Source organism: Chiloscyllium punctatum, chromosome 20 (genome assembly GCF_047496795.1).
Source record: "Chiloscyllium punctatum isolate Juve2018m chromosome 20, sChiPun1.3, whole genome shotgun sequence".
Lineage (NCBI taxonomy): Eukaryota > Metazoa > Chordata > Chondrichthyes > Orectolobiformes > Hemiscylliidae > Chiloscyllium > Chiloscyllium punctatum.
In genome coordinates this window covers 33,707,105-33,713,749 of record NC_092758.1, presented here as the reverse complement: position 1 = coordinate 33,713,749, position 6,645 = coordinate 33,707,105, and the positions used below count along the sequence as shown (strand labels likewise).

Genomic DNA, 6,645 nt, shown 5'->3' with positions numbered 1-6,645 from the left:
GGAGAAAAAAAGGTTGATTGGAGATATGATTCAGTATTAAAAATCATGAATGGACTGGACAGAGTAGATAGGGTGAATCAATTACTGCTTGGAAAACAAAAATGAAGGGGAGAAATTTAAGATGATGTGGAAATGCAACAAATATGATGTGAGAAAAAGCTTTTTTCACACACTGACTTCATAGGTTATAGATTTTGTTTTGATCAATTATCAAATAATCTTGCCATTCTACTATTCTTCCATTGAAGAGGACAATTCATATCTATGCCATGGGATTTGCAAAGAAGAATGTCCTCTCTGGACCATTGTCACAGGTAGTAACTGTCGGTAGATATAGATACCATCATATGATAGCTGGTGGAACCTAATTTACTCAACTTTCAATTATTGAAGGCTTAGAAACCTTTTTATCTGAAGAGCCTTGTTTTAATATTTTATCTAAAAGAAAGCTATTGGGACCCACAAATCAAAAACTGGATATTCCTAATCCATTTGTTTTCTTTCATTTATTGTTGGGATGTGTGCATGGGCTAGGCCAGCATTTATTACCCATTCCTAATATCCCTGGAAAAGGTGGTGGTGAGCTGCCTTCTTGAACCTCTATAGTCCTTGGGTATAGGACATCCATAGTGCTGCTAGGAAGGGAGTTCCAGGATTTTGACATAACAATAGTGAAGTAATGGCGGTATAGTTCCATATCAGGATGCTGTGTGACTTTTAACAGAACTTAAGTCCTGATGTTCCCATGCATCTACTGCCTTTGTCCTTCGAGGTGGTAGAGGTCATGAGTTCAGAAGATGCTATTGGAGGAATCTTGATGAGTTACTGCAGTGCATCTAGTACACACTGCTGCCCCAAAGCATTAATATTGAAGAGTCAGTATTGAAAGTGGTGTGTGGAGGTACTCATCGAGTAGAATGCTTCAACATGGATGGTGTTGAGCTTACTGACTGTTGTTGAAATATCACTCATACAGGCAAGTGGAGAATATTTCATCACACTTCTACTTTGTACTTTCTAGATAGTCATTGTGGAGAAAGGAGAATTGGTCCAGAATTCCTAACCTCTAACTGACTGTTGTAGCCAAAATATTTATATGCCTGCTCCAATTCAGTTACTGGTGAAAGATAACCCCCAGGGTTTTGATAGTGGGAACATTCAGTGATAATAATGCCATTTATTGTCAAGCTTGATAGTTTAGGTTCTCTCTTATTGGAAGTAGTTATTGCTTGACACTTCTACCGCACCAATGTTACATGGCACTTATAATCAGAGTCTAGATATTGTCTATGTCTTGCTGCGTATGGACATGGATTGCTTCAGTATCTGGGGGTGTCACAAATGGTGCTGAACTGTGTGCAAATTGTGCAATCATTCGTGATCATCCCCACTTCTTAAAAGCCTATTCTCAGTCACCAGACAGGAAATAATCAACCTTCTTCATTCCTTATCAATGTTTGTCTTCTCTTTGTCTCCCTCTCCAAGGCTTTCTTAGTTTTTTTTATTAACCTTGCCTCCTATTTACACAGGTGCTTACAGGGATCTTGCTAGGACTAGCCTCAACAATGCAAAAAGTTCACTTAATACAGAGTTGAGATCTGAATTTTGCTTTTTGTACCCAAGTACCTTTAACCCTTACAATCTAAAATCTAAATTCCACCCCCTCCTACACACATGTGCGCGCACACACACACACAGCAATGAAGGAAAAATCATTAAAGCAGCTGAAGACACTTGGGTCTCAGATACTAACCTGAGAAATTGCTGCAGTGTTGTCCTTGAACTGAGATGATTGACCTCCAACAAACACAACAGTATTGCTTTGTACTTACTATGACTCCGATGAGCAGATTCCCCTCTGATTCCCATAGACTCCAGTTTTGCTAGGGTTCCTTGATACCATACTCAGTCAAATATTGACTTGATGCCAAGGACAGTTAATCTCATGTCACCTTTGAACTTCAATTCTTTTGTCTGTTTTGGATCAAGACTAATGAGGTCAAGAAGTGAGTGGCTCTGGTGGAGCCCAAGTAGAGTGATAGTGAGTAGATTATTCCTTTGCAAGTGCAACTTTATAGCTATGCTATCAACCATTTTCATTACTTGTGCTGAATGAGAAGACTGATACAGTGGTAATTGGATGGATTTGATTCGTCATTTTTGTGTACAGGTTATACCTGGGCAATTATCCACATAGTCAGCTAAATACTAGGTTTTTAACTGTACTGAAACAACTTGGCAAGGAACATGGCTAGTTCTGGATCACGAGTCAACAGTACTATAGTCTGAATGTGCTTGTAGCTTTTGCTGTATCCAATACCATCAGCCATTTCTTAATATCACATAGATGAATCAAATTAACTGAAGATTAGCACTTGTGTTGCTGTGGACCTTAGGAGGAGCTGAGATGGATCAATTCTGACTGAAAATTGTTGCAAATGCTTCAGTCTTACCGTTTGCATTTATGTGCTGTGCTCCCCATTAGTTGACAATGGGGACATTTGTGAAGTCTCCATCTCTACTCAGTTCTTCAATTGTCCACCACCATTCACAACAGGATCTGGTAGGATTCAGAACATAGATCTGATCCACTGATTGTGAGATTGTTTAACCATATCCATTGCAGGTTACATCCACTGTTTGTAAGGCAAGTAGTCCTGTGTTGTTGGTTCACTAAGTTGACACCTCATTTTTAGATTTGCTATGTGCTGCTCCTGTCATGCCTTTCTGCACTCTTCATTGTACAAAAAGTTAGTGATAATGTAGAATGGACCACAAGATAGTCTATCCAGTTTTAATCCTTTCTCCTGTCATTGCAGATATTTAGTACAACTGAATGACTTGCTATACCATTTTGAGGACATTTAAGAGTCAACCACATTGCTGAGATGTCTGGGAGTCACATGTAGACCAGATCAGGTAAGGCTGGTAGATTCCTCACCCTAAGGGGCTCTATTGAAACCAATGTGGTTTTACAACAATCAAAATGGTTGCTATTAATTAGTTTTTAATTTGAAATTTTATTAGATTGAAATGTCATGATTTGCCATGGTAGAATTCAAATCCCATTATTCATTTAATGAATATATTAGTGTTTATTAGTCCACTAACATTACCATTACACCTCACCTTCCTTGAGACAATATAAGTTATACTGTCAAATTCTAGTAAAGGAATAAATTCAATTCACAAAAATGATCAAAGTTATGTAAAAGTTTAATTATTTAATTTTGAGCTTTCACATTTTTGACATTATTTTCCATAATTTTTGTTTATTTCAACTTCCCAGTTTTTGCATGTTTTATTTTTATGTTCAAATTACAGGAATTATGTTTGAAAAGAAAATGTAAGAATGACGAATCACTAATTTAATCAGAAACAACACATTTCTTTTGAGTAATAAGAAATCTTATATGTAAAACCAAAATAATATCTTTTCTTTGTTTTTATAACAGATTTTGTAATAAATTGAACTTTTATTATAATTTTGAAAGTAAAATTATCTTTAAAATCATTTTAAATTTAAGTTGTGCTGATCTAAGAGGATTGTTTCAGTTGTTGATTCTTATTGTTAAAAAAAACTTCTAATAGCATGCTCCGAATAATTTACTACCTCAGCTATGTCTGAAACAAAAATGGTCATGACCATAAACTCTACTCCTCAAATCTAAAGCATTCACCACTTGCATAGGCTTATTTAGAACACATTAATGTGTTTTGTTAAAATAATTATCTGAAATCATAAAGTGCAGCAAATTTATTACATGGAGATCCACCTGTGCTGGTCTGCTGTGGAGATTCCTTGAAGAGAGACTGTAATGTTTGTCTTTTTAATTTTGCTTCTTGTTTTTCTGACCTACAGTTATACAGTGTATAGCTGTAATATTAACTTTCTTTCTTCGTTTCTCTATTCTGTAACTAAGGATTGTACCTAGGTGCTCAGTGCCTGAGGTAGCACCGTATATTGCAAACATTGTTACATTCTAACTAATCTTGTAACTGATGAAGCTGTAGCTAGGTACCTTTTTACCTGAGGTGATGCTGTAAGTGGCAACTTATACACCTTCCGCTACTCATTTGAGTACATGTGACAATAAAGCTAATTTGATTCAATTCGCAATTAGCTGTTTGGCCTGACAACAAAAAATGCTTTGCTTTGCTTTGCTTCAATTATCTTTAGGATTTTGATTTTGATAATGTCTTGCAAAGGTAAAAAGTTAGTGTCATAAATGCGATATTAAATAGCTGCTTGTGATTTTGGAGAGTGCCAATTCCAGCAATAGGAATACACATTTATCAGTAAAAGTAGCAGTTTCATTATTTTTTGTGCATCTGATGTCTTTAATTGCTTCAATCAAGCAGTAGAGCATATTGCATAGATGATAAATACCCATGGATCCAGCAAAAGAAAGCAATGTATTTTAAATAGTGGGATTTCACCTGATGCTATATGCAATTTTTGTTTCTCCTGTGGCAATAAATGGTCCATCAGAAAGTGCCATCTATTCAAGAATTGAAATAAATTTTATTCACTGAAGATTTAGGTTATGAATTACACATATTACTGTATGTTGCCCAGGAAACAACTGTATTATTTTAGAATTTTACAATACAGAAGAATACCATTTGACCCACCGTGTCTGTACCAACTCCTGAAGGAGCTATCCAGCCAGTTCCATGCTTCAATCCTATCTCCATATACATCTAGATTCATCACTTTCAAATAAATATCCAGCTCTCTTTTGAAATCTCCAATGGAATCCACCTTCACAACTCTCCTAGGCAGTGTATTCCAAATCGTAATAACTCTGAATAAAGAAATTTCTCCTCATCCTACTCCTAGCTCCCTTGCTGACAGTCTTGCAATTGTGACCCCTAGTTACTGACATACCAACTAGTGGAAACAGAATATCTTTCTTTACCCTGTTAAAATTGTTCATAATTTTGAACATTTCATGAGGTCACCTGTTAATCTTCTCTACTCTGAGCCCAGTACTTCTAATATTTGTATCTAAATTCCCTCATTCCTGGTATTGTTCTCTTTTGCACTTTCTCCAGAGCTTTATCATTCATCCTTAAGTAAGGTGCCCAGACGTAAACACAACACTACAAATGTGGTCTGACCAACGACTTGCAGAGATGTAACATCATTTTGTTCGCAATCCATTATATCAAAATAGCTGTTAGAAGCTGTTGTTGCTTTCTTGTGCAAAGTTGATGATATTATTCCAGCATCCAAAAATGGAAGCTAAAACGTGTTCATAATTTAATTTTATTCCAACCTATTTATAGCAAACTTTGCTTGTACTGGCAAAAATTATATCCTTCAAATACCATGAAGTTTACTGTACTATTCTGTTCAGTTATTAGAATGTCTTAATATATTTACCTCAATGGAAAAGTATTTGTTGTTCAATTGAATGGCCACATGAAATATCAAGAATTGATTCAGTTTTGAGTCAATTTCTGCTCAAATACAATCTACCGTGATGTTCAGGTAGTCAGTTGAGGGTGCAAGTGAGAAGGCTCCCTGCTGGAAAGTTTTATTTAAGGCAATGTTGCATTATTATTTAAGTGCTTTATGTTGTAAATAAGGAATGATAACGATGCGTATGCCCCCTACATTATGTTTCTATTAATTGGTCTGTGGTTTTATATAGATTATGTGTACCATGCATTTATCCACAATAGGAGAAAGTGAGGACTGCAGATGCTGGAGACCAGAGTTGAAAAATGTGGTGCTGGAAAAACACAGCAGGCCAGGCAGCATCCGAGGAGCAGGAGAATCGACGTTTCGGACATAAGCCCTTCTTCAGGATATTTGATCAACCAGCACACTTCTGGTCCCAAAGGTGACGGTTAATCTAATATTTCATTGTGGTATTTAAATCAGCTTTGGTCTCCAATTGGTCAGAATGATGAGGCTGTAATATGTTTATATTACTGAATAGGCATTTGGGATAGTGGTGTTAAGTGCGTGCTCACCCTCCATCAAAATTCCTGAACACTCCTTCCCTGCCACTTGTTTCTTTGGCTGTCAAGGAGTCTTTCTCTATTGCTTTTATCTCTGTAAATGCAATGTCAATCAGTTTTACAAAATCTCAGGGGTTTCTGCATTATAACCTTTAAATTTCTCCTCTGATTGCACAATGTCCAGCATCATTTGCAACGCCTCAGATATTGAAGCATTCAATGTTCAAATGCAACAAGATCTGGACAATATCTCGGTTTGGGCTGATATGCGTCAAAAAGTGGATTAGTGGTGCTGGAAGAGCACAGCAGTTCAGGCAGCATCCAACGAGCAGCGAAATCAACGTTTCGGGCAAAAGCCCTTCATCAGGAATAAAGGCAGTGAGCCTGAAGCATGGAGAGATAAGCTAGAGGAGGGTGGGGGTGGGGAGAGAGTAGCATAGAGTACAATGGGTGAGTGGGGGAGGAGATGAAGGTGATAGGTCAAGGAGGAGAGGGTGGAGTGGATAGGTGGAAAAGGAGATAGGCAGGTCGGACAAGTCAAGGAGACAGTAACTGAGCTGGAAGTTTGAAACTAGGATGAGGTGGGGGAAGGGGAAATGAGGAAGCTGTTGAAGTCCACATTGATGCCCTGGGGTTGAAGTGTTCCGAGGCAGAAGATGAGGCATTCTTCCT

The 6,645-nt window shown here is 37.3% G+C and overlaps 1 long non-coding RNA gene across 1 annotated transcript in view; it reads left to right on the top strand.

Moving 5' to 3' along the window:
• Positions 1-2,848: 2,848 nt before the first annotated feature.
• The window catches only part of LOC140492016 (uncharacterized), a 47,973-nt gene continuing 44,176 nt past the window's right edge, over positions 2,849-6,645 (top strand). Inside the window, exons 1-2 of the long non-coding RNA XR_011963472.1 lie at positions 2,849-2,919; positions 5,692-5,852. This is a non-coding gene — a long non-coding RNA (uncharacterized lncRNA). The remainder of the gene's footprint in view (positions 2,920-5,691; positions 5,853-6,645) is intronic.